Source organism: Thalassophryne amazonica, chromosome 7 (genome assembly GCF_902500255.1).
Source record: "Thalassophryne amazonica chromosome 7, fThaAma1.1, whole genome shotgun sequence".
Lineage (NCBI taxonomy): Eukaryota > Metazoa > Chordata > Actinopteri > Batrachoidiformes > Batrachoididae > Thalassophryne > Thalassophryne amazonica.
The window spans coordinates 5,841,672-5,869,178 of NC_047109.1; the positions used below are offsets into that span (position 1 = coordinate 5,841,672).

Genomic DNA, 27,507 nt, shown 5'->3' on the forward strand with positions numbered 1-27,507 from the left:
TTTTACCTTTTCTTACATTTGCTGGTTTGATTGTTTGTCCATCAAGCAGCGAAATCCTCTTATGGACATTGTAAGGGTGTGCTGTAAAATCACCAGAGGCTCACTTAATGATCTTAATGAAATTTTTAAGGTCAGATGTCTTAAAAAAGCTAAGGCTATTATAGCTGATTTGTAAATGTTTTAGTCATACTGTTGTTGTGTTTGTTTGAGTTTGTAACTGCTGCTACAAACATATTGCCCCACGGGGACAATAAAGAAACCACAAGGTCACAAGGCCTTTCGCAGAAGTGGTACTGATATGATACTGTATCAATAATTACCGTTCCTATTGGGCCAGTACCGTCCCTATAGACACTTCGTTCTGGAAAATGTCTCACTCTGCAGTTCTCAGGATTTTACCCCTTTTGTGTTTTGTGGTAAGCTTTTTTATTTTTAAACTTTGAGAGAGTGTGAATTTGGAGCTGGAATGTGTGTGTTGTGCAGCTGATGAGATGTGCAGCAGCTCCTGCCGCTGTGAATATGAGTTTCTCCACAACATTTTTTCCCCAGCAGCAGATGTGTTTTTTAGATTTTATTGATAACACTCATAATTAATCGAGCACAAAGCTGAACCTGGAGCAGAGATTGTTACTGACAGGCTGTGTTTATGACTCATGGCCGTGCAGGTGCACTAAACCTTCTCAGGGCTGCTGCTTTTACCGTGACTGCATCAAAATGAACAGTTTTCGCTTCAAAACGAGTCCTCACAATAGGACATCACACTTATGTCAACTTTGGAATGAATCTGTGCCTCAGTTCTTAACATTAGCAGGTACATTCCATTGAGCGTATCATACCGGGAAACATGATGCAGAAACACACGAGTACTTTGTTTTTGAAAGTCTCCATAGCTGTTTGCTGTGAATGCCATATATTTTGAAACCGGTCACGGAAGTGCACAAAGTAATCCAGGTGGATCATTGGATGGCCACTAACAGCATAAATCTTATGATTTTGGTGCGACATGTCCTTGAACATCCAGTACATGTTGTCTGGCCGAGTCTCTGAACCACCTTGGCACCTCTCTGTCTTTGCTATATTTCCCTTCTCTCTTATCACTTGAGTCCTTGGCTTTATAATGTTTAATGTTAGCTTTGATTTCTTTGCAGCAAGTTGCTTCAAAGGTGCCCTCATTTGGCCACTGTAATTTGCCTGAGCCACTTTTTCACATAAAGTTTGATTTGTTTAACATGATCTGGGTGTTGTCTCACCACTAGATCCACCAGAGCCAACCGTATCTCATGGCAGTTTGTGATGGCATCACGAAAAGTACATTAATTGACTGGTTCGTGATACTGTCATGAAAATGTGACAGAAGCATGAATTAATTTTGTGACGGGAGCATGAAATGCTGGGTGATGCGGGGGGGGGGGGGGGGGGTCTGTAGGGGTTATGGTTAGGGGGAGAGGTAGGGTTAGAAACAGTAAAATATAAAAAAAAACATAAAAAAAAAACCCTCATCTTGTGATGGGAGCATGAATAAAGCAAGACTGGGCTGACCGGAGTCCGTATCCTTCCCCTTTTACCGTTTTCGCTCTCATGACTCCCTGTTTAGCACTATCTTCTTTTTCTTTTCCAGAAAGATCAGATTCTCCTTCTCCCCTTGCTATAATTATTACTACAGTTATGACTTGTACCTTTGGTATTCTGTAGGGGTACTTTTGCCTCACGTCTGGATGTTGAATGTAAATGACTCTTCCTGACAGCAGTGGGCAGAGCGCACAAAGACAGAAGCGCTGACACGTTGGTTGTGTTTGTGATTCTAATCAGAAGCACTGGCGGTGCTTAAACTCAAAACCGGTTCGTCAGTAGCTGAGAGTGTACTGGAGACAATACTGAAAGTTAGTGGTTATAGCTGTAGCGTCCGCTAAATTTTATAGTGGTTTATCGGTTCAGCGTTATAAAAGTTAATTTTTCAGTTAGTGGATTAGCGGTCATCAAAGGTAACTTTTTGGTTAGCTGTGTGGCACCGTTGGATATACCGTACGTCCTCAGATCTGTGTTCGGCTGGGGTTTTGGGGAGGTATTTAAAGTAATTGGTTTGCCACTCTACCCACCTGTTGCGACACACTGGGAACTGAAGACATAATGCAATGAGGCAGGTGTAGTAAAAAAGCAGAAGATAACAAATGATTGAGAATGTGGTGGTGAGGTGGAGACCAGGGGGTGAAGTCACTGGAGGATGGGCCACAGGTGCAGGTGAGCCGGTGGAGTGGGTCATGGCTGCAAACACTTCTGTAGATGGAAAGATCTGTCGCCGTCCTCCAGTTCAGCCCTGGCTTAGACGCCGCTAATCAGTGCGGGTGCACCAGTCGCAGGTGTAGTCAATCAGCTCCACTGGAAGAGCGAAGCCCATTGATTTTTTTTTTTTTTTTAACTCTGCAGTCCAATCCTCAATGACTCTCCAAATAACCCCACATAAGAATAATAGAAATCCTTGCAATGTCATAATATCTAAGGTTATGTGTCCTTGACTGATTTGCAATTTGTTATAAGTTTTCTTAATTTTGCTCTTTTTTGGGTACTTTTATTTATGCAGTTCCCTTTAATCACAGCTGTGTGGGCTGTGTTTGTGAGTGGATCTTGACACCTTCCCCTGTTGTTCTGCTCATGCATACATGTGCGTGTGTGTGTGTGTGGGTGGGTGCTCCTCTGCTTATGAGTGTATACATGTGGAGTGTCCCCTCCTTATCTGCACACCTCATTCTTCTGTTCTGTCTGTGTGTGTGTGTGTGTGTGGAAACTCTGCTTTCCACCTGTTCTCTCTGCTAACTCTTCCTGTTCTCACCAGCGAATACACAAGGGAAACTCAAACTTACACACTGGGGTGATAACACAAATGGGTGACAGGTGAGGGGAAAATAATCAACCACAGATGGGGAAGAAAAAAAAGGAAGAAGTTATCTCAAACATAGAAGCACAGTCAGACCACCAAAATAAAACAGGAAGAACAAATTAAGTCAACCCTGGGTTTAAAATAAACCTTTCTGTGCACTGGTGGCTTTGACTTTTCTGTGTGCTGTTGTCTCTGAAGTTTTGGAGTGTTGGTGTCTCTGACGTTTCCGTGCGCTGTTGTCTCAGACGTTTCGGCGCGCTGTTGTCTCAGACGTTTCGGCGCGCTGTTGTGTCTGACGTTTCCGCGCGCTGTTGTCTCTGACGTTTCCGTGCGCTGTTGTCTCAGACGTTTCGGCGCGCTGTTGTCTCAGACGTTTCGGCGCGCTGTTGTCTCTGACGTTTCCGTGCGCTGTTGTCTCTGACGTTTCCGTGCGCTGTTGTGTCTGATGTTTCCGTGCGCTGTTGTCTCTGACGTTTCCGTGCGCTGTTGTCTCTGACGTTTCCGTGCGCTGTTGTCTCTGACGTTTCTGTGCGCTGTTGTCTCCGATGTTTCTGTGCGCTGTTGTGTCTGATGTTTCTGTGCGCTGTTGTGTCTGATGTTTCTGTGCGCTGTTGTCTTTGACGTTTCTGTGCGCTGTTGTGTCTGATGTTTCTGTGCGCTGTTGTGTCTGATGTTTCTGTGCGCTGTTGTCTTTGACGTTTCTGTGCGCTGTTGTGTCTGATGTTTCTGTGCGCTGTTGTGTCTGATGTTTCTGTGCGCTGTTGTGTCTGATGTTTCTGTGCGCTGTTGTCTTTGACGTTTCTGTGCGCTGTTGTCTCTGATGTTTCTGTGCGCTGTTGTCTCTGACGTTTCTGTGCGCTGTTGTGTCTGATGTTTCTGTGCGCTGTTGTCTTTGACGTTTCTGTGCGCTGTTGTGTCTGATGTTTCTGTGCGCTGTTGTCTTTGACGTTTCTGTGCGCTGTTGTCTCTGATGTTTCTGTGCGCTGTTGTGTCTGATGTTTCTGTGCGCTGGTGTCTCTGACGTTTCGGTGCACTGGTGGCTTTGACGTTTCTGTGCGCTGGTGGCTTTGATGTTTCACAGATTGTGTCGGTATTGGTTTGGCTCCAATGGGTTATAACGCAACAAAAAGCACATCCACAGTAATAACCACACTGCGGCTCATGCACACCATCTTTGCTATTTTTAATGATCTCAATAGACGTTTCGTGTTAGAACCTGGGACTGGAGCAAGCTGCAACCTAGATCCTAACTAAAATCACAAAGTAGGAATGTTTGGATGGCATGTCATGGACTTCCTGTTGTGATTAAAACCTTCCATCAAACTCAAGCAAGAGTAGGTAAGTTCCATCGGCTGCTCCCTTGTTTTTACTTGGGGTTGCCACAGCAGATCCAAGGTGGAGCTGCATGTTGATTTGGCACACATTTTACTCTGGCTTCCCTTCCTGACGCAATTTCACATTACATGGAGAAATGTGGCAGGAATTGGATTTGAACCGGGAACCTCCAAGTGCAGGAGTCCTATTTTGGTCCAGTGTCATTGGACATAATAGTTTCTTAAACACTGCTACGTTCACATCTGTGTCAGGAAAAAAATCTTGAAGAAATAAAACAGCAGTTCAATACTTTTTAAAATAAATGCAGTACAACAACCTTTGTCCTGCACATTCCTACCACCAGGCTGTAGTGATGTTTAAGTTTCACGTTTCTCAGGTCACATGTTCATTTGAAATAAAGCAGGTTCCACAAGGTGCGTGCGAACCCAAACCTGCTGATACACCTCAGACATGGCATCTGCCATGTGTGGTTGGTTGGACTTTTTAGATCACCATTCTTGGCTTTTGGACCAGTGTTTCATTGGACTGGTTTGGTGTTTGTGTGCACTCCATGTGTTTGCATTTTCTCCTTGTGCTTGTGTGTTCTTCTCCCTCAGCCCCAACCAGTCCCAGCAGAAGACTGCCCCTCCCTGAGCCTGGTTCTGCTGGAGGTTTCTTCCTGTTAAAAGGGAGTTTTTCCTTCCCACTGTAGCCAAGTGCTTGCTCACAGGGGGTCGTTTTGACCGTTGGGGTTTTACATAATTATTGTATGGCCTTGCCTTACAATATAAAGCGCCTTGGGGCAACTGTTTGTTGTGATTTGGCGCTATATAAAAAAATTGATTGATTGATTGATTGATTGTTCTTCCCCCGTGTTCCTGTGACCCATGTTTGTGTGTTGTCCGTGTTTGCAAGTTATCCCCATCTTTGTGTATTCTCCCTGTGCTTGCGTGTTCTCCTGTGTTCTCTTTGCGTTTACATGTTCTCCACGTTTGCATGTTCACCTAATATTTGCTTATTTTCCTCGTGTTTGTGTGTTCTCCCTGTGCCACAGGTCAGCATGCTTGCCAAATTTTGCATGTTGTCCCCATGTTTGCATTTTCCCACCTTGTTTCCTTGTTCTCATCATGTTTGACTGCTCTTCCTGTGCCCCATGGTTGCATGTTAAACACATGTTTGCGTGTTCCCCATCTTTTTGTTTTATCCCCCATTGTTATGTGTCGGACGCAGCTCGGAGAACCGACCAGCGTTTGAAGGACCCAGTATGAAATAAGCAGAGCACGGTACAAAGGCTAACTGAATTTAATACATAACAGTGATAATATAATAACAAAAAGGTGCGGCCTGGCGTGGTGCGCTCCCAGCAGCGCTAACGGTCCGGAGCCAGAAGCTGTTTCGGACCCAAGGACCCCGCCGACACCCCCCAGGTGGCCGCAACAACCGAGTCTGTGAAAGAAGGAACCATTATGTGAGTCCACACTCTACACACAGAACAATTAAAGGTGTACAAACAGCAAACACTTCCTGGCTTGATTACTGATCAGCTTCCCAACCTGCAGGCATGGAACATCCAGTTCACAAAACTCCACTGCAGTGGAAGCTGATACATGACTAACAAACAGCTCAATACAATAAGGTGTGAGGGACACCACATTTACTGACTGTATAACTGTTAGTCACAAAATCTAACGTACCTCAGGAAGTGTGCTGACGAGCGTGAAACCTCACCCCCTCCTCTTTCACAGACTGTGCATCAAACCTGGACGTTCTCAGCATCCGCTGCTGATGACATGGCTCCCGAGACGACGATCTCACCCGTCTGGTCACAAGGTCGAGTCTCTGGCAAATACACACTGTGCACTCCAGTCTTAAATGCCAACATGTTCCAATCCATCCAGATGCACCACAGCTGTGAGTCCTGACGAGTCGCAGGTGATCAGGGTGAGGTCCTGACAGCCTCAGCAACACAGCCACTCAGTCCCAAACGCACGCCACCTGGGAGGAAAACCAAAAGACAGAAACAAACCGGCAGCCAGGCCCCCCCAGCCATATAACAGTACCCCACCCTCACGGGAAGCCTCCCGGCGACCACACACACCTGGCCCAGGAGAAACACCCCCCTCCAGGGACCATGGCTGGAAACCGTGTCCGCGTTCATCCTCCAACAGACTGGTTGAACTGGCTGCATCTTTGCCCTTGTTTCTGACAGTCTCTTAGCACAGGTGTGGCCAGGAGTTCCTACACCTGTGCGGTCAGCCTTTATCCAAACATGTGTAATTAGTCATAAAACAAAACACAAACAACCAAAACACCCCCCCCTCCCCAGGGGACCGTCCCATCAAACCCCAGGGAAGGGGAGAAAGGAAAAACAACCCAAACCCAAGCCTACAAACAAAAATACTAAAACCCCCCCCCCAGAGGACCGTTCCATCAAACCCCAGGGAAGGGGAGAAAAGAAAAACAACCCAAACTTGAGCTCACAAACAAAAATGCCAAAATACCCCCCCCCCCCCCCCCCCCCAGAGGACCGTTCCATCAAACCCCAGGGAAGGGGAGAAAAGAAAAACCCAAACTTGAGCTCACAAACAAAAATGCTACAACACCCCCCTCCTCCCCCCCAAACGACATGTAGGGACCAACACCCCCCAGAGGGCCTCCCGCCAGCTCCAGGAGTAATAACCACGACCGAGGTCCCTCTGGGATCCAACGTCACCCACGGGGACTACCAGCGCCTCCCAGAGGACCACTCGTCAACCCCAGGAGACGCCCCCCCTCATGACCAACGGACCCAGCCCCGGCCGTCCATGGCTAGATGGGCCTACAGCCCTTTCCCCCCCAGAGGACACCACAGTCAAACCCTGAGGGCGGAAACTGGGGGGGGGGAAACAAAAAGATACCCCAAACCCCCCCCTCCCCTCCCGGGTGCAGAGGCTACCTGGGAAACGCCCAGCACAACCCAACTGCACCCCTCCAGCAATGCCGACACCACGGCACACCCGGCTGGAGTCAGAGGAGAAGAGAGGGCATAACAAAAAACAAAAAGAGAAAAAACAACCCAAGTACCACCCCATCACCCCCCAGGGGACCGTTCCATCTAACCCTGGGGAAGTGAAACAAAAAAAATAAAAGGAAAAACAAACAGACCAACACACAGTTGTTTGGGTCCCCTTTTTTTTTTTTTTTTTTTTTTGTCTTTTTTTGTTCGTTTTCAGACAGGCTGCAGGGTCACAACCCCAGACAAATAGTGGAAAACAAAAAATAATATCCCACACAAAAACCAACTCAAACAACACCCACACAAAATGAACTAACACAAAACAAATCAGTGAGTTATACCGTCAAGCTCAACCAAATGGAACACACCTGTTCCTACTCAAGAGCTTGACGGTAACGTGATTCAGTCACCACAAGGGGGAGCCAGAGTGCTAAAAACAAAAAAAAACCTTTGGCGACAGAAAAAACAAACGAGCTGCTTTTATGTGCGCAGCTGAGTGCAACACACAACCAAAATGTGCTCAACTAAATAACGCCGGAGCTGAAACAACAGACGCAGTAGTTACCTTTGTCCGGGGAAACGGGGCTACGACTGTAACACAGGAAGCCCAGCGACCCGTGCTAACAGAGCTCCGCCGTGCGCGTGAACCCATTACAAACGCACTCTTGCAGCTCCCGTTTAAACCTCTTATCCGGTCGGAGTGTGACGCGAAGCCGTCGCCAGTCACACTCCACCACGACCCACGGATAAGGCACAACACAGGAACACGGCTGCAAGAGAGCACAAATCAGTATCCAGTAATGGGTTCTCAAACACGCACCTTCCGGGCGGAGAGCCCCGCAACTGATCCGGATAACCACTGAACGTCTGCTGCCGCCTTCCCGGCGCGTTACCGTCTCTGCTACCGCTGGGTCCGTGATGTTTGGCCAGAGACTACTGTTATGTGTCGGACGCAGCTCGGAGAACTGACCAGCGTTTGAAGGACCCAGTATGAAATAAGCAGAGCACGGTACAAAGGCTAACTGAATTTAATACATAACAGTGATAATATAATAACAAAAAGGTGCGGCCTGGCGTGGTGCGCTCCCAGCAGCGCTAACGGTCCGGAGCCAGAAGCTGTTTCGGACCCAAGGACCCCGCCGACACCCCCCAGGTGGCCGCAACAACCGAGTCTGTGAAAGACGGAACCATTATGTGAGTCCACACTCTACACACAGAACACTTAAAGGTGTACAAACAGCAAACACTTCCTGGCTTGATTACTGATCAGCTTCCCAACCTGCAGGCATGGAACATCCAGTTCACAAAACTCCACTGCAGTGGAAGCTGATACATGACTAACAAACAGCTCAATACAATAAGGTGTGAGGGACACCACATTTACTGACTGTATAACTGTTAGTCACAAAATCTAACGTACCTCAGGAAGTGTGCTGACGAGCGTGAAACCTCACCCCCTCCTCTTTCACAGACTGTGCATCAAACCTGGACGTTCTCAGCATCCGCTGCTGATGAGATGGCTCCCGAGACGACGATCTCACCCGTCTGGTCACAAGGTCGAGTCTCTGGCAAATACACACTGTGCACTCCAGTCTTAAATGCCAACATGTTCCAATCCATCCAGATGCACCACAGCTGTGAGTCCTGACGAGTCGCAGGTGATCAGGGTGAGGTCCTGACAGCCTCAGCAACACAGCCACTCAGTCCCAAACGCACGCCACCTGGGAGGAAAACCAAAAGACAGAAACAAACCGGCAGCCAGGCCCCCCCAGCCATATAACACCCATGTTTGCATGTTCCCCACCATGTTTGTGTGTTCTTCCCCAGGTTTGCATGGTCTCCATGTTTTTATGTTGTCCATATGTTTGCATGTTCTTCGTGTGTTTGTGTGTTCTCACCATGTTTGCGTGTTCTCTCCCTGGCCTGTGTTTGTGTGTTCTCCCTATCTTTATGTGTTGACCCAATGTTTGCATTTTTTCCCTGTCCCTATTATCAGACTGTTCTCCCTGTGTTTGCCTGTTTTTGTATGGTTGCATGTACTCATTGTTTTTGTGTTCAACTTTTATTTTGTCAACTGTGTTTACTTTGTTGTGTTTATTTTGTCCACTGTGTTATTTATCTGTGTTTACTTTGTCAGGTGTGTTATTTTTTCAGTTGTGTTTACTTTGTCTGTCACGTGTGTTATTTTGTCAGACGTGTTTTCTTTGTCTGTCAGGTGTGTTACTTTGTCAGACGTGTTTACTTTGTCTGTCAGGTGTGTTACTTTGTCAGGTGTGTTACTTTGTCAGACGTGTTTACTTTGTCTGTCACGTGTGTTACTTTGTCAGATGTGTTTAGTCTGTCAGGTGTGTTACTTTGTCAGTTGTGTTTACTTTGTCTGTCAGGTGTGTTACTTTGTCAAACGTGTTTACTTTGTCTGTCATGTGTGTTACTTTGTCAGATGCGTTTACATTGTCTTTCAGATGTGTTACTTTGTCTGTCAGGTGTGTTACTTTGTCAGACGTGTTTACTTTGTCTGTCAGGTGTGTTACTTTGTCAGACGTGTTTATTTTGTCTGTCAGATGTGTTTACTTTGTCATTTGTGTTATTTTGTCAGATGTGTTTATTTTGTGTGTCAGGTGTGTTACTTTGTCAGATGTGTTTACTTTGTCATTTGTGTTATTTTGTCAGACGTGTTTATTTTGTCTGTCAGGTGTGTTATTTTGTCAGCCATGTTTATTTTGTCTGTCAGGTGTGTTATTTTGTCAGCCATGTTTATTTTGTCTGTCAGATGTGTTTACTTTGTCATTTGTGTTATTTTGTCAGATGTGTTTATTTTGTGTGTCAGGTGTGTTACTTTGTCAGATGTGTTTACTTTGTCATTTGTGTTATTTTGTCAGACGTGTTTATTTTGTCTGTCAGGTGTGTTATTTTGTCAGCCATGTTTATTTTGTCTGTCAGGTGTGTTATTTTGTCAGCCATGTTTATTTTGTCTGTCAGATGTGTTTACTTTGTCATTTGTGTTATTTTGTCAGGCGTCTTTATTTTGTCTGACAGGTGTGTTATTTTGTCAGACGCATTTATTTTGTCTGTCAGGTGTGTTATTTTGTCAGCCATGTTTATTTTGGCTGTCATGTGTTATTTTGTCAGACATGTTTACATTGTCTGTCAGGTGTGTTACTTTGTCAGATGTGTTTACCTTGTCATTTGTATTATTTTGTCAGACGTGTTTTCTTTGTCTGTCAGGTGTGTTACTTTGTCAGACGTGTTTACTTTGTCTGTCAGGTGTGTTACTTTGTCAGATGTGTTTACTTTGTCAGGTGTGTTACTTTGTCAGACGTGTTTACTTTGTCTGTCACGTGTGTTACTTTGTCAGATGTGTTTAGTCTGTCAGGTGTGTTACTTTGTCAGTTGTGTTTACTTTGTCTGTCAGGTGTGTTACTTTGTCAGACGTGTTTACTTTGTCTGTCAGGTGTGTTACTTTGTCAGATGTGTTTACTTTGTCAGGTGTGTTACTTTGTCAATTGTGTTTACTTTGTCTGTCAGGAGTGTTACTTTGTCAGACGTGTTTACTTTGTGTGTCAGGTGGGTTATTTTGTCAGATGTGTTTACTTTGTCATTTGTGTTATTTTGTCAGACGTGTTTATTTTGTCTGTCAGGTGTGTTATTTTGTCAGCCATGTTTATTTTGTCTGTCAGGTGTGTTATTTTGTCAGCCATGTTTATTTTGTCTGTCAGATGTGTTTACTTTGTCATTTGTGTTATTTTGTCAGACGTGTTTATTTTGTCTGTCAGGTGTGTTATTTTGTCAGCCATGTTTATTTTGTCTGTCAGGTGTGTTATTTTGTCAGCCATGTTTATTTTGTCTGTCAGATGTGTTTACTTTGTCATTTGTGTTATTTTGTCAGATGTGTTTATTTTGTCTGTCAGGTGTGTTTACTTTGTCATTTGTGTTATTTTGTCTGTCAGATGTGTTTACTTTGTCATTTGTGTTATTTTGTCAGGCGTCTTTATTTTGTCTGACAGGTGTGTTATTTTGTCAGACGCATTTATTTTGTCTGTCAGGTGTGTTATTTTGTCAGCCATGTTTATTTTGGCTGTCATGTGTTATTTTGTCAGACATGTTTACATTGTCTGTCAGGTGTGTTACTTTGTCAGACGTGTTTACTTTGTCTGCCACGTGTGTTACTTGTCACTTGTGTTTACTTTGACTGTCAGGTGTGCTATTTTGTCAGACATGTTTATTTTGTCTGTCAGGTGTGTTAATTTGTCAGACGTGTTCACTTTGTCAGGTGTATTATTTTGTCAGACGTGTTTATTTTATCTGTCAGGTGTGTTACTTTGTCAGACGTGTTTACTTTGTGTGTCAGGTGGGTTATTTTGTCAGACATGTTTATTTTGTCTGTCAGGTGTGGTACTTTGTCAAACGTGTTTACTTTGTCACGTGTGTTACTTTGTCAGATGCGTTTACATTGTCTTTCAGATGTGTTACTTTGTCTGTCAGGTGTGTTACTTTGTCAGATGTGTTTACTTTGTCAGGTGTGTTACTTTGTCAATTGTGTTTACTTTGTCAGGTGTGTTACTTTGTCAGACGTGTTTACTTTGTGTGTCAGGTGGGTTATTTTGTCAGACGTGTTTATTTTGTCTGTCAGATGTGTTTACTTTGTCATTTGTGTTATTTTGTCAGATGTTTATTTTGTGTGTCAGGTGTGTTACTTTGTCAGATGTGTTTACTTTGTCATTTGTGTTATTTTGTCAGACGTGTTTATTTTGTCTGTCAGGTGTGTTATTTTGTCAGCCATGTTTATTTTGTCTGTCAGATGTGTTTACTTTGTCATTTGTGTTATTTTGTCAGGCGTCTTTATTTTGTCTGTCAGGTGTGTTATTTTGTCAGCCGTGTTTATTTTGGCTGTCACGTGTTATTTTGTCAGACATGTTTACATTGTCTGTCAGGTGTGTTACTTTGTCAGACGTGTTTACTTTGTCTGTCACGTGTGTTACTTGTCACTTGTGTTTACTTTGTCTGTCAGGTGTGTTACTTTGTCAGTTGTGTTTACTTTGTCTGTCAGGTGTGTTATTTTGTCAGACGTGTTTATTTTGTCTGTCAGGTGTGTTACTTTGTCAGATGTGTTCACTTTGTCAGGTGTATTATTTTGTCAGACGTGTTTATTTTGTCTGTCAGGTGTGTTACTTTGTCAGATGTGTTTACCTTGTCATTTGTATTATTTTGTCAGACGTGTTTATTTTGTCTGTCAGGTGTGTTATTTTGTCAGCCATGTTTATTTTGTCTGTCAGGTGTGTTACTTTGTCAGCCGTGTTTATTTTGTCTGTCAGGTGTGTTATTTTGTCAGCCGTGTTTACTTTGTCTGTCACGTGTGTTACTTTGTCAGATGTGTTTACTTTGTCTGTCAGGTGTGTTACTTGTCACGTGTTTACTTTGTCTGTCAGGTGTGTTAATTTGTCAGTTGTGTTTACTTTGTCAGGTGTGTTATTTTGTCAGACGTGTTTACTTTGTCTGTCACGTGTTATTTTGTCAGACATGTTTACTTTGTCTGTCAGGTGTGTTACTTTGTCAGACGTGTTTACTTTGTCTGTCACGTGTGTTACTTGTGTGTTACTTTGTCAGTTGTGTTTACTTTGTCTGTCAGGTGTGTTATTTTGTCAGACGTGTTTATTTTGTCTGTCAGGTGTGTTACTTTGTCAGACGTGTTCACTTTGTCAGGTGTATTATTTTGTCAGACGTGTTTATTTTGTCTGTCAGGTGTGTTACTTTGTCAGATGTGTTTACCTTGTCATTTGTATTATTTTGTCAGACGTGTTTATTTTGTCTGTCAGGTGTGTTATTTTGTCAGCCATGTTTATTTTGTCTGTCAGGTGTGTTACTTTGTCAGCCGTGTTTATTTTGTCTGTCAGGTGTGTTATTTTGTCAGCCGTGTTTACTTTGTCTGTCACGTGTGTTACTTTGTCAGACGTGTTTACTTTGTCTGTCAGGTGTGTTAATTTGTCAGTTGTGTTTACTATGTCAGGTGTGTTACTTTGTCAGACGTGTTTACTTTGTCACGTGTGTTACTTTGTCAGATGTGTTTATTTTGTCTGTCAGGTGTACTTTGTCAGACATGTTTACTTTGTCAGGTGTGTTACTTTGTCACTTCTGTTTACTTTGTCAGGTGTGTTACTTTGTCAGTTGTGTTTACTTTGTCAGGTGTGTTATTTTGTCAGACGTGTTTATTTTGTCTGTCAGGTGTGTTACTTTGTCAGACGTGTTCACTTTGTCAGGTGTATTATTTTGTCAGACGTGTTTATTTTATCTGTCAGGTGTGTTACTTTGTCATTTGTGTTATTTTGTCAGATATGTTTATTTTGTCTGTCAGGTGTGTTACTTTGTCAGATGTGTTTACCTTGTCATTTGTATTATTTTGTCAGACGTGTTTATTTTGTCTGTCAGGTGTGTTATTTTGTCAGCCGTGTTTATTTTGTCTGTCAGGTGTGTTATTTTGTCAGCTGTGTTTACTTTATCTGTCACGTGTGTTACTTTGTCAGACGTGTTTACTTTGTCTGTCAGGTGTGTTACTTTGTCAGTTGTGTTTACTTTGTCTGTCAGGTGTGTTACTTTGTCAGTTGTGTTTACTTTGTCTGTCAGGTGTGTTATTTTGTCAGACGTGTTTACTTTGTCTGTCACATGTGTTACTTTGTCAGACGTGTTTACTTTGTCTGTCAGGTGTGTTACTTTGTCTGTCAGGTGTGTTACTTTGTCAGGTGTATTGTTTTGTCAGACGTGTTTATTTTATCTGTCAGGTGTGTTACTTTGTCATTTGTGTTATTTTGTCAGATATGTTTGTCTGTCAGTTGTGTTACTTTGTCAGATGTGTTTACCTTGTCATTTGTGTTATTTTGTCAGACGTGTTTATTTTGTCTGTCAGGTGTGTTATTTTGTCAGCCGTGTTTATTTTGTCTGTCAGGTGTGTTACTTTGTCAGCTCCCAATCTCAGTTCAAATGCAGGTGGAACACAGTATGAATCCCAACATGCTGTCAGAATGCAGTCAGAATAATACCCCATCACACCAGAGGCCAAATGAGCCAGAATGCCATCCAAATGGAAATTTGACCCACATTCGGGAAGTGTCAAGGTGCAGTTGAAAATGTTGCACTGCATTCTGAGAGCAGTCTAAACAGTCGGGCATGGCCAGCCCGTACGTACAGCACAATGCCCTCCACCGTCAAGGTATGTTTGATGTGAAAGATATCATATGGCAGGCAAGGTGGACGCTAACTGCAGTCTGACTGCAATCTAAAAACAGCATTCGAGACGATCTGATCGCAGTCAGGGTGAATTTGAAGCGGGCCACGTCACATCCAGCCAGAATAATCCTCCTCCGCTGCAGCTGCAGGGTACAATTGTCATCACCACAACATTATTAGAAATGCCATCATTTACTGGCCATATATCAGCTGGCGACACAATATGTATTCTGAGAAATATCGTGTACCGATCCATATGTGAGACAGGACTACATCCGTCGCACACACACACACACACGCTCTGTCTTTCTCCATCTCCGTTTCCCTCTCTCTCTCTCCAGGTGATCAGCTGTTTAGCGGACAGCCTGACGACCTGCTGTCCAGACGGTCTCATGCATGCGAACCAAGTGATCAGATGATGTGAGCCCACACAGAAGCACCGCGGCGTCATATGGAATAATTATTTGGTAGTCGAAGGTGCATCTGCCCTCCGATTATGGTGTATGTCACCATCGCACTTCGCACCCGTTACACGGATGACATGACAGCTGAGGGCTGCAGTGTGGCAGGTGGTTGCTGTGTGGTGGTAAGCGTGCATGGAGCCATTCAAAGGTGATTACTTACTTTACTCACATTGTAGAGCTTTGGTAAATGGTTGCATCGTCAGGCCTCCTAATGGTTTGGAAGATGTATCAGTCATTATATATTTATTACAGCTGTGACACTGCATCCACAAGCACTGCACATCAGTGCATCACAGACACGTGGTGACTCACAGCACGGTCATCTGGACAGGGTGTGACAGCCATGATAACATAATATTACAGATACATCCTCTGACACATGAGGTGGACTGACAATGGATCTGTAAAGTCATGTTCATTATGGATGTATCACCGCGCTGAGCTGCACATGCTGCTCTGCCGCTCAGAGACGTGCAGACCTGCAGTGACACAGTATTTTCAACTTCATTGTGAATGTTCATTAGGGTGGCCCCCCCCAAAAAAGTTTCAGCTACTACCCAAGGCACCCCCTAATTTTTTTCCTTTTATGAAGTGTACTACCTTGAAAAAAATTTAGCTTCCTAGGGCAATGGGAAGATGATGCTCAATCACCCCCTAATTTTGCCTATTTTCAGCATATAAACGGTTTTCGTATAAGACAATATCGATTGTATTCACTGTATGTTATTTATATTTTATGAGTTTATTTGAATGCTTAAAAATGTGTTATCTCTTATCTATTATTTAATCTCTTAAATAATCTTTAGCTATGCCATTTAACACAGTTGCACTTCAAGTATCAGGAAACAAGAGTTTGCTTGATGATTCCATCATTGCCAGCTTTGATTTCATTTCAGACCTTCTGAAATGGCAAACACCAGAAAAAACAGTGACATTTATTTGATTGGTTTACGAGAAATTAATCCTTTAACAAGTCTGAAACAGCTACCTACAATTAGACATGTATTACAAAGATTTCACGAACTTCTCCAACAGTGTAAATCAGTCAGAAATGCAAGTCATGAAACTGTGGATGAACTGTTTGTAGTATGGGATAAAGCTGCTATTCCAACAGTGCGAAAGAAACATGCAATAGAAAAACTTGACAAGGTGCACAATACACGGCTCCTGTTGAGGGAGAACAAAGTGAGAAACACTCAAACCCAGCAGCTCAGAGAAACAAACTTCAGACAGCAGCTAGACTTACTGTTTGATATTGTGCATATGGATGCAATAGCCAAAATCAAGATCACTGAAGACCAAAAATTCCTTGCTGATCAACGTGGAGAAAGAAAAATGTTCATGGCTACTGAAGACAAAGAGGTAGCTAAGAAACAAGAAAGGACAGATGAAAGACGCAAAAAGGAGGAGCAAAGGAAACGTAAAATCTATGAAACTTTTGCATCACTAGGTGAAAGTAACTGCCAGACAGAAACTATGGATACAAATACTGAGTTCTGAAACTTCAGATGATGAATACCAACCATATACAGTTAAAGTGAAGTCAACAAAAGCAGATGTGCAAAAGAACAGGAGAACAACACACCAGCTGCTTGATGTGAATGTGACAAGTGCTCTGGATCGCAACAAAACTACAGATCGAGAAGCAGTACTGCTGATGGTTCCTATTGCTGCAGCTCTCGAACATGATCCAGCTGCACTTCCTCTTTCACGCAGCACTATCCAGAGGGCAAGGAAGCGAACCAGGAGTGAACTTACTAAGTCTGTCAGGGATGAATTTTCTCCAACTTATCCTTTGGTTGTTCACTGGGATGGCAAGATACTACCAGAAATATTTGGAAGGGGAAATGTTGAAAGGTTGCCTGTGCTTGTGTCTGGAGATGGCAATGAAAAGCTGCTTGGGGTTCCTAAGGTGGCATCTGGAACAGGTGAGAATGACTCCAAGGCAGTTTATGATTTGCTAGAGGAATGGCAGCTGACAGATAAAGTTCAGGCATTATGTTTTGACACAACCTCAGTGAACACAGGTAGACTGAATGGAGTATGCATTCGTCTTGAAAATCAAATTGGGCGTGAACTTAAATGGTTAGATTGTCGCCATCATATACTGGAACTGATCTTGTCTAAGACCTTTGCTGTATGTTGTGGACCATCAAGTTCACCAGATATTCCACTGTTTAAAAGGTTTAAAGATATTTGGGACAACATTGACACACAGAAATTCTCATGTTTAACACTGAATACTTATTGTGTACTTTTGCGTAGTTCTTTTATACGGACCCATAATTATGAAATTACAATGGTGTTGAGCACCGTCTTCTAATAAGAATTTTAAGATAAAATTTCTTCTGAACAATACTATTGGCAAATGTAAAAAAAATGAGAGGGTGCCTTGCCCTGTAGCTTGAAAATTTTTTTTGACATATATACATGGGCCACCCTAATGTTCATGTCTTGTTCATAAAATGAATGTGTGCCACACATTGCAATATTTACTTTGCGCAGCCCGAACGGGATGTATGGGGGAGGCAAATTTCACTCAGATGCGATCAGACTGTTTTCAATGCTGTTGTGATGCCACTAGAATATTTAGAACGCTGTCAGATTGCAAGTAAGACTACACCTTGACTGCCATACGATATTTTACCACCTCGACTGTTTTGGATATGAGCTACACATTTGGGCCAGCCTCACAGCTTGCTGCCATGTATCTAATGTGTTTAATTTATTTAGTATGTGTTTGTTTTGTATGTAGTGTATGTAGTGTTAGTGTGTGTAATGTATGTAGTGTATGTTTGTATGTTGTTTGTCTTTTGGACACACCTGTTTGTTTAGGGTTGCCACAGCGAATCCAGCACAGCTCCGCATTGGCACACCGGATGTCCTTCCTGATGCAACTCCAGGTTTCCAGGAGAAGCAGACATAGCCACTGGTCTTCCTAAGAAATCTCCCATTCAAGTAGGAACCAGGATCCACTCTGCTTAGCTTCTGAGACCTGACAGGATCAAACTTACGTGGAGCAGACTTGCTGCCATGTTTGTAATATATGTTATTTATGTATGTAGTATATGTTATGTATGTATGAAGTTTATGTAATATATGTTATGCATGTATTAGGAGTGTCACAATACATGCATTTGTATGTTGACTGCATGCAAAATACATGGTATAACTCTGTACAGTTTGATTTATACACACATGCGTATTTGTTTTGCTAAAATACGTATGAGTTCGCTGGAAAACTGCACATATTTGGCGTAGTCCCTGTGCAGGCTGGTGTGTGATGGCGCATGCTTGCGTTCCTAGACTTGCTTTAGGCCCCGTCAAACCATTTATTAAAAACGCTGGCATAAATTAATGCAGCTGTCACACCTTGATGACTAGCATATGCTGACAGCCCCATTTCAACTGAGTGGTTCAGGTTGGTACTGCACGGTGTGGTGTGGGTCAGAAACATAGTAATTTAACATTATTTTTTATTTTAATTTTTTGTCTTGGTGGATCATTTTCATTGTGTATAGAATGCTGATGAGTCTGGCTGTGGTAAATGCTGCCGTGAAGGAAGTGCTGTACCTCTTTAAACTTTTAAAGCATTCGTTGCTCCGATCAGGCCCGCTGATCTGATTAGACCTGATCCGGTCTGTGACGAGCTGAATATTGAAGCGCTGTGATGATGTAAACTTTTAAAACACCAATCGACCACAATCAGGCGCTTTAAAAGTCATCACAGTGTTTCAGGACCTGATCAATCAGATCGTCTGATGATCACACATACAGCGATGGCACTTTAGTTTAAAGAATCACAACGCTTATTCAGGTGTGATCAGACCTGATCGATCAGGTCATCTGATGATCGCACCAAGAGCGACATCTGGCGCTTTAGTTTAAAGAGTCACAGCACTTATTCAGGTTTGATCAGACCTGATATCTTTCTTTAACTTCTGGATCTGTTCCTAAATGTTTCAAATCTGCAGTGATTAAACCATTACTTAAGAAACCTAATCTTGACCCTAGTGTATTGAAAAACTATCGGCCAAATATCAAATCTATAATTTTGCTCTAAAATTCTGGAAAAAGTGGTTTCACGGCAGCTCCTGGTCTATCTTACTAAGTGAACTATCTTTGAGCCACTGCAGTCTGCTTTTAGAAAACATCATTCCACAGAGACGGCTCTCACTAAAGTGGTGAATGATCTTCTGCTTGCAATGGATTCGGACACCACTACGGTTCTGGTGCTGTTAGATCTCAGTGCTGCATTTGATACCATGGATCATCATATTCTACTATAGGCTGGAAAAATCACTTTGGGATTACTGGGAGTGCCCTTCCATGGTTGATGTCATACTTGACCAGTCATTCTCACTGTGTTTTGTACAGTAACACTACCTATAACCTTAGTCACAGTGGGGCAAAAAAAGTATTTAGTCAGGCCCTGATTGTGCAAGTTCTCCTACTTAGAAAAATGACAGAGGTCTGTAATTTTCATTATATACTCAACAAAAATATAAACGCAACACTTTTGGTTTTGCTCCCATTTTGTATGAGATGAACTCAAAGATCTAAAACTTTTTCCACATACACAATATCACCATTTCCCTCAAATATTGTTCACAAACCAGTCTAAATATGTGATAGTGAGCACTTCTCCTTTGCTGAGATAATCCATCCCACCTCACAGGTGTGCCATATCAAGATGCTGATTAGACACCATGATTAGTGCACAGGTGTGCCATATCAAGATGCTGATTAGACACCATGATTAGTGCACAGGTGTGCCTTAGACTGCCCACAATAAAAGGCCACTCTGAAAGGTGCAGTTTTATCACACAGCACAATGCCACAGATGTCGCAAGATTTGAGGGAGCGTGCAGTTGGCATGCTGACAGCAGGAATGTCAACCAGAGCTGTTGCTCGTATATTGAATGTTCATTTCTCTACCATAAGCCGTCTCCAAAGGCGTTTCAGAGAATTTGGCAGTACATCCAACCAGCCTCACAACCGCAGACCACGTGTAACCACACCAGCCCAGGACCTCCACATCCAGCATGTTCACCTCCAAGATCGTCTGAGACCAGCCACTCGGACAGCTGCTGAAACAATCGGTTTGCATAACCAAAGAATTTCTGCACAAACTGTCAGAAACCGTCTCAGGAAAGCTCATCTGCATGCTCTGTCCTCATCAGGGTCTCGAACTGACTCCAGTTCGTCGTCGTAACCGACTTGAGTGGGCAAATAATCACATTCGCTGGCGTTTGGCATGTTGGAGAGGTGTTCTCTTCATGGATGAATCCTGGTTCACACTGTCCAGGGCAGATGGCAGACAGCGTGTGTGGCGTCGTGTGGGTGAGCGGTTTTCTGATGTCAATGTTGTGGATCGAGTGGCACGTGGTGGCGGTGGGGTTATGGTATGGGCAGGCGTCTGTTATGGACGAAGAACACAGGTGCATTTTATTGATGGCATTTTGAATGCACAGAGATACCGTGACGAGATCCTGAGGCCCATTGTTGTGCCAACATCCAAGAACATCACCTCATGTTGCAGCAGGATAATGCACGGCGCCATGTTGCAAGGATCTGTACACAATTCTTGGAAGCTGAAAATGTCCCAGTTCTTGCATGGCCGGCATACTCACCGGACATGTCACCCATTGAGCATGTCTGGGATGCGCTGGACCGGCATATACGACAGCGTGTACCAGTTCCTGCCAATATCCAGCAACTTCGCACAGCCATTGAAGAGGAGTGGACCAACATTCCACAGGCCACAATTGACAACCTGATCAGCTCTATGCGAAGGAGATGTGTTGCACTGCATGAGGCAAATGGTGGTCACACCAGATACTGACTGGTATCCCCCCCAATAAAACAAAACTGCACCTTTCAGAGTGGCCTTTTATTGTGGACAGTCTAAGGCACACCTGTGCACTAATCATGGTGTCTAATCAGCATCTTGGTATGGCACACCTGTGAGGTGGGATGGATTATCTCAGCAAAGGAGAAGTGCTCACTATCACAGATTTAGACTGGTTTGTGAACAATATTTGAGGGAAATGGTGATATTGTGTATGTGGAAAAAGTTTTAGATCTTTGAGTTCATCTCATACAAAATGGGAGCAAAACCAAAAGTGTTGCGTTTATATTTTTGTTGAGTGTAGGTACACTTCAACTGTGAGAGAGAAAATGAGAAAAAAAAAATCCAGAAAATCACATTGTAGAATTTTTAAAGAATTTATATGTAAATTATGGTGGAAAATAAGTATTTGGTCAATAACAAAAGTTCAACTCAATACTTTGTAACATAATCTTTGTTGGCAATGACAGAGGTCAAACTTCACCAGGTTTGCACACACTGTAGCTGGTATTTTGGCCCATTCCTCCATGCAGATCTCCTCTAGAGCAGTGATGTTTGGGGGCTGTTGCTGGGCAACATGGACTTTCAACTCCCTCAACAAATTTTCTATGGGGTTGAGGTCTGGAGACTGGCTCGGCCACGCCAGGACCTTGAAATGCTTTTCATGGAGCCACTCCTTCGTTGCCCAAGCGGTGTGTTTGGGATCACTGTCATGCTGGAAGACCCAGCCACGTTGCATCTTCAATTCTTTCACTGAAGGAAGGAGGTTTTGGCTTAAAATCTCATGATTCATGGCCCTGTTCATTCTTCCCTTAACACGGATCAGTCGTCCTGTCCCCTTTGCAGAAAAACAGCCCCAAAGCATGATGCTTCCATCCCCATGCTTCACAGTAGATATGGTGTTCTTGGATGCAACTCAGCATTCTTCTTCCTCCAAACACAATGAGTTGAGTTTTTACCAAAATGTTCTATTTTGGTTTCATCTGACCACGATATTCTCCCAGTCCTCTTCTGGATCATCCATATGCTCTCTGGCAAACTTCAGTCGGTCCTGGATATGTACTGGCTTAAGCAGGGGGACACACCTGGCACTGCAGGATTTGAGTCCCTCTCTACGTAGTGTGTAGCCTTTGTTACTTTGGTCCCAGCTCTCTGCAGGTCATTCATCAGGTCCCTCTGTGTAGGTCTGGGATTAATGTTCACCGTTCTCATGATCATTTTGACCCCACGGGATGACATCCTGCGTGGAGCCCCAGATTGAGGGAGATTATCAATGGTCTTGTATGTCTTCCATTTTCTTACAATTGCTCCCATAGTTGATTTATTAACATGCTTGACTATTGTGGATTCACTCTTCCCAGCCTGGTGCACATCTACAATTTTCCTGGTGTCCTTTGACAGCTCTTTGGTCTTGGTCATGGTTGAGTTTGGAGTGTGACTGTTTGAGGCTGTGGACAGGTGTCTTTTATATAGATAAATGAAATTTGGGGTTCCACAGGGGTCCGTCTTAGGGCCCCTGTTTTTTTCCCTTTATATAGCACCCCTTGGGCACATATTGCGGCATTTTGGGGTTACCTTTCACTGCTATGCTGATGATACTCAGTTATACATGCCGATAACTGCTGGTAATCTCATTCACATAAAATCCTTAGAAGATTGCCTTGTATCAGTCAGAAGTTGGATGTCTATAAACTTCCTACTTTTAAACTCTGATAAGACTGAAATGATGGTTCTTGGTCCATGAGTCATCTGCATCAATTTGACCAGTTAACGCTTAGCCTAGGCTGGTGTGTCATACATCACACTGACAAAGTGAGGAACCTTGGGGTAATTTTTGATCCTGCATTGTGTTTTGACCTCCACATTAGAAATATTACTAGGACTGCTTTCTTCCACCTGTGAAATATAGCGAAGATTCGTCCCATCCTGTCTATGGCTGATGCTGAGACCCTGATTCATGCGTTTATCTCTTCTAGATTGGATTACTGCAATGCTCTATTTTCTTGTTTACCGCAGTCCAGCATTATGGCTCTCCAATTTGTTCAAAATGCTGCAGCCAGACGTTTGACACAAAGCAGAAAGTTTGACCACATTACACGAATTCTGGCATCCCTTCACTGGCTTCCTATCCCAGTGATGTCAGATTTTAAGGTTCTGCTACTAGTCTATAAAATTGTTCACGGACCGGCACCTCCCTTATTAGCTCGGGCCTAATTAAACATTATGTACCAGCCCGGGCTTTGTTTTCTTGGGATGCAGGACTACTTTGTGTCCCTAGGGTGAATAAAAAGTCTGCAGGTCATAGAGCTTTCTCTTATCATGCCCCTGTTCTGTGGAATGATCTCCCCATATCATTAAAACAGTCAGATTTTGTGGAGACTTTCAAGTCCAGACTTATTTTCCCTTTCATATGGCTAGCATAGTGGCATAGTATAGTTCTGCGCTTTTTTAATCTTTTAATTCATTTTATTAGGAAATGGAGCGTGCCTCGGCCTCAACTTTACCTAAATTCTGGGTCTTTTAATGAAGCTTAGGGTTAGTGGCCGGATTTCACTTTAGTATTTTCTGTTTTTCTTGTTGTTTAATGCTGACAAATTATACTGTATTTCTTGTCTTTCTGATGCCTGATTCTGTTTTTTTTTTTCTCTCTCTGTTTAAGGTGCAGCTCCATCCAGAGATGGGTGTGGTATTTGTGCTGGAGACCTTCCTGTCCTGCGCACCAACAGCATTTCCTGTTTATTTGTTTTGTGAATTGTTCTGTAAATTATGTCTGTAGCTTGGCCCAAGCAGTGGATCACCCATTTGAGTCTGGTCTGCTTGAGGTTTCTTCCTCAGAGGGAGTTTTTCCTTACCACTGTTGCTCTGGGGGTTAGTAAGGTTAGACCTTATTTGTGTGAAGCGCCTTGAGGACACTCTGTTGTGATTTGGTGCTATATGAATGAAAATAAATTTAAATTGAAAAACTGAAAACTGATTGCGGTCGACTGGCGCTTTAAAAGGTTAAATCATCACAGCACTTTTGTCTGACCAGATGTGATCAGAGCACAACACCAGCACCCTCTGATAAAACATATCTGGAGCAGAAAAAATACAGAGGGACTTTTAAAACACTACGTTTCCAGCTATGACAGGAATTAAAAGCATTTTCAGATGCTGTTTTCAAAAATCAGGAGCATTATGTGGATACAGTGTTCCTCAGACTGTGATGATCGATTGGACTGAAGCGAACAGATAATATTTAGTCTGTGTGTGAATGAAACAGTCTATCTGCATCAAACAGATCGCAAAGTTCAGAGTACGTTTTGTGTGCCCCCCAAAAACAAAAAAATTTAAACACACAAGCATATTTAAACAGCCCATTTCTTGTCAGCATTCGAGAGAGAGAGAGAGAGAGACAGACAGAGACAGAGCGAGCACTGTGTCTCTGCTCTTTTTTTTCAAGACCTGCTGTTTCTGTTCTGGTTTCTGGTTTCATGAGTCGAGGTTCGATTACCTGTTCTGAGCACACACACGTCCACCAGTTAGATCACCTGTTCTGAGCACACAGGGGTGCTACGGGTTGCATGACCATGCAGCCACACACACACACACACGCTACACCTGTTCTCCAGCTGGATGCACAGTGACCTTTTGGATGTGTAAAGTAGCGTGGTGTTGCGCAGACCTGCTTAAAAACTGTGTGCTTTCTGCGTTCAGTGCTCTATGCAGAATAAATTAAACAGGGTTAATTGTTTGCATCCACCTCGCATAGACCTCAGCATACAGCTGCGTTGGGAGCAAAAATTCGGCATAGAGCTGCTTAAACTTGGAGCATAACACTACATAACTCAGCGTAGACTGTACACCATAATATGCAATTCTACGTTGGCCCTGGTGTGAAAGGACTTAAGTCACTGAAATTTCAGCGAGTTACTCTGTTAGTGTCCACACACTGTGACACTCTAGTTTCGTGCTCTGTCCTGGAGGCGTGGTCAGTCCCCTCAACCTACTCTCGGTTTGTGAGTAGAAGAGAGGAAACAACAAACCAGGCAGTTGAAGCAGGCGACCACATTATTCCACCCAGAAACTCTGGAAGCATAAATTTCTTCCGAAATATTAATCTAAAAGCGAAAGCCTGCAGATCCACATTTGTGTAGAATCATTGTCCCCGGATGAAATCAGACCACATTCGAGTTTCAAGAGACGCCACCAGCTTATGACAAAAGTTGATGTTTTATATTAATTAGTGTAAAATTTCACGGATGAGATGGCCCCGGAAGAGTGACACTGCCTATAATCATTTCAAATCTGTACAGACTGAGGTTTTATGAGGTGCCGTCATTGGCAAAATCAAACAAACTTAAAATGGGCACAATAGTAAAGGCAGTCTGGCTCAACACGGTGTGCGACATATAAACAATCAAACAAAAAACAAAACACTCAACACTCAATGGGTGTCAAGTACAGTGGGGACTTTGTGTGCTGCTACGGTAGCCATGAAGCCCCAACAGGATCCCTGAACACAAGACAGCTAATGGGGCTCTGGTGACACAAGAAGTCCTCAACCTCGATTGTCTGGGATTCCCCAGCCATTGGACCAGGCTAAGAATATGTCAAGGTAGTCGGCGTGCAATGATATGGGTTCAAGAAACCCATGCCCAGGCATCTCCAGATGGACCCTGGATGTAGATTTTCAACACTGCGCTGCACATCCATAAGTCGTTCAGCAATCGGCAAAGAGCGACAGGGGTAGGATTGTGAATCTGAAAGCCCTTAGGTTGTATCCGGCACAGACGAGGCAAATGTGTGATTGAGTCATCAGACCCTTGGAAGATCTAGGAAGGTTTTTCAGCAGCTGCAGCTGAGACTGAGCAGGCCTATTTAGGATCCGCTCTGCTCACCCCGAAAAGGGAGGGGGCTACAAAAGGTGCCCTAAGCATAGTCTGCTTCACTTTAACCCAGTGGTGTCCAAACTATTCCAGAAAAGGGGCGAGAGGGTGCAGGTTTTCTATGCAGCCACTGACTCCAGCAGGTGATTTCACTGATGAACTCATCCCACCTGCTCAAAAGGATGCTAATCACCTGCTGACGTCAGTGGCTGCAAGGAAAACCTGCACCCTCTCGGCCCTTTCTGGAGTAGTTTGGACACCACTGCTTTAACCTGTCTGGAGGTAAAAAAAAAAAGAAAAAAAAAAAGTGATGAAATGTGGTACATACAACATATGAACCTTGATGGGCAAGAAAAAGGCCAGCTGACTGGAAAAGTGAACAGCTCTCGTTTCACATTAACTCCAGAATCTTGACATAGACATTGTTGCCTTGATTGAAACAAGAAGAGCAAGTGAAGGCCAACTATGGGAGGAGCAAGGGGGCTACACTTTCTTCTGGAAAAAGACTTTCTGAGCAGAAACAACAAATGCACGGTGTTGATTTTGTCATCAACATCTTCAGTCAGTGAAAGACTGACAACACTCCGTCTCCAACTTGCAAGCAAGAGTCATGCTGCCATCATCAGTTGTTTATGCCTCAATACTTGATGCTGACCGTGAAAATAAGGAAATATTCTACGCCAAGCTGGACACAATTCTATGTGCAATCAAGATTCTGGGACCGCAGATAGCAGTCCCATACACTCCCATAACATACATTCTTGGTGACTTCAATGCCTCAGTCAGAAACGACCACCAGCTCACAGAAGCATCAGGAGAAACTGAGTAGGAAAGTACAACGTCATTGGCACCATGCTTCTCGTGAAGTGCACTGAACATGACCTTGTCATCACCAACACCATCTTCAGGCAAAATGTTCAAAGTTCAAAGTCTCCTGACAACACCTTCATTCGAAGCATTTGCACCTGCTCGACTACATCATTGTCCTAAAGCCCAACCACAAATATGTGCTGTCCACCAAGGCAATGACTGGTCCAGATGACTGTTGGAGAGATACATGTCTGATCTGCTCCAGGATCCAGCTAAACGTACCCTTTAAGAGGAGGCCTGGACACTGTAAAAGTGTCAAAAGGTTCAAGATCATCAAGCTCAAAGATCCAGAAACAAAAGAAAAGGTCCATCAGCACTTGATGAAAGAACACCACACAAAGTACTCTGTCTTTACTCCTAAGCACTAGGAGGAGCTCAAGACAGCAATAATGACAGCCTGCCAAAAAACATTCAGACACCAGAAGAGGAAGCGCCAGGACTGGTTTGATGAGAAAAGAGAGACGCTTTCCTCGACCTACAAAAAGACCCAACCTTGCAAAAGAAAACTGTCGACAGCAGCAAAGAAAAACTACGCTGTAAAGCAAAACCCACAAACTGAAAAATTTGTGGTGGATCAACAAGGCTGCTAAAATACAGGCCCTCACTAACAAAAATGACAGCAGAGGCTTTTCCAATGTCACCAGAGAAATTTACGATTACTCCACGAAGAACAAGCACCTCTTCGAAGCAAGGATGGCCTGAGCTTGCTTTAGACCAGAGATGACATCAGTGCTCGATGAAAAGAAAAGTTTGAAGAACTCTTTAACACCAACTCAGTCAAGGAGATGGAGGAAGTGCTTAGTCATTTACGAACACAAGCTATCGGTGAAGAACTCAGCTCTTGAAAAAAGTCTTGTCACCCTCTAAGGCATGAAAAACAACAAAGCACTCAATGGGAAGACAATGTCCCCATTGAGTTCTTTAAAAAGGGAGGTCCTTTCTCCAACACCAACTGCACCAAATTATCATTAAAATCTGAACTCAAGAAGAAACACCCACAGAACTGAATGACTGAATGACTGCCACCATATACAAGCAGAAAGGAGACAATT

General features: G+C 43.4%; 1 long non-coding RNA gene across 1 annotated transcript; it reads right to left on the reverse strand.

The window, feature by feature from the left end:
• Positions 1-4,300: 4,300 nt before the first annotated feature.
• On the reverse strand, positions 4,301-18,578 carry LOC117513219. The gene is made up of 3 exons (XR_004561487.1): positions 18,567-18,578; positions 4,703-4,706; positions 4,301-4,533 (listed from the first exon to the last, which is right to left on the reverse strand). It is a non-coding gene; the product is annotated as an uncharacterized LOC117513219 (long non-coding RNA).
• Positions 18,579-27,507: the final 8,929 nt, after the last annotated feature.